This window comes from Ornithorhynchus anatinus, chromosome X5, assembly GCF_004115215.2.
Source record: "Ornithorhynchus anatinus isolate Pmale09 chromosome X5, mOrnAna1.pri.v4, whole genome shotgun sequence".
Classification (NCBI taxonomy): domain Eukaryota; kingdom Metazoa; phylum Chordata; class Mammalia; order Monotremata; family Ornithorhynchidae; genus Ornithorhynchus; species Ornithorhynchus anatinus.
The window spans coordinates 21503136-21504452 of NC_041753.1; positions in this window are offsets into that span (position 1 = coordinate 21503136).

A 1317-nucleotide genomic window follows, 5' to 3' on the forward strand; every position below is an offset into this window, starting at 1 on the left:
CACATAGTAAGCGCTCAATAAATACTATTGAATGAATGAATGATCATAAAATTGATTGGGAGAGGAAGGATTAACCATGACTATGCAACATTCAGGTAGCCCCAAATCAAAATTAAAGGTGGAGAACATGTAAGATGCATAGGTGCTAACAATTAATTAATTCATTCAATAGTATTTATTGAGCGCTAACTATGTGCAGAACACTGTACTAAGTGCTTGGAATGTACAATTCGGCAACAGATAGAGACAGATTCTCAGCCAGGTAGGGTTCATTCAGGAATCTTTCCTGGAGAAGGTGGTTCATTAGCAAATGTTTGAAGGAAAAGAGGAATACAGTTTCCAAATGAGGTGGTAAGAGGGCATTCCTAACAGGAAATAAAATCAGCACATGCTTAGTGGTAGACTAGGTGAGCACTTTGGTGAATGAACAACTTGGCTAGGAGGGGAGTAAAAGAAGATGAGGGGAAATGGGGTGGCAGTGTTGAACAGCCATTAAGTTTATGGTTAATCTTGAATCTAGTTACTAAGTGAAAGACATTTTAGACTTTCTTTAGGGAAGTGTCATGATCAGATCACTGCCTGAATAAGATGATACTATGTGAAGGAAAGCCTGAAAAGGGTAGAGTTCAGAGAATAAGAGATTGTTAAGAAGGATGCTGTAGTAATCAAGACACAAGGGAGTGTCCTTGTGTGCATCCAGGGTCCATATCATGAGACTCCCCATGTCCTGCTCTCTCAGGCACACAGCTCAATTCCCCTTACCTCGAGATGGCTAAAAGTCTTCTTCCTCCAAACTGGCTCCTCTACTTCCTCCCCAAGCTTTCTCTCTGATGGGTCCCCTTGCATTTCCCTCAGGGAGGGGCATCAAGGAATGCCTATCCTGGCTTCCTCCTCCCTCTCCTAAGTATAGGGGTCAATGGAACTGGTTATCACAATGTGTACTGGGAAATCACTGAAGATGAATTGGCAGGATGTCAGTCAATCACCCAGTGGTATTTACTGAGTACTTACTGTGTTCAGGTCCCTGTACCAAGTGGCTAGGAGACTAAAATAGACTAATTGGACAGAATCCCAGCCCTAAAGGAGTTTACAATGCAGTGGAAGAGATAGAAACAAATAAATTACAGGTAGGAGGAAGCAATAAAGCATAAAATAAGTGCATAAGTACTATGGGGTGAGGTGGGATGTGACTACACAAGTGCTTAGGAAGTGCTGAATCCCTATTTTGCAGATAAGGGAAATAAGGCTTAGAGAATAATAATGATGGTATTTGTTAAGCACTTTTCTTAAATGCTCACAATGTGCCAGGCACTCTAT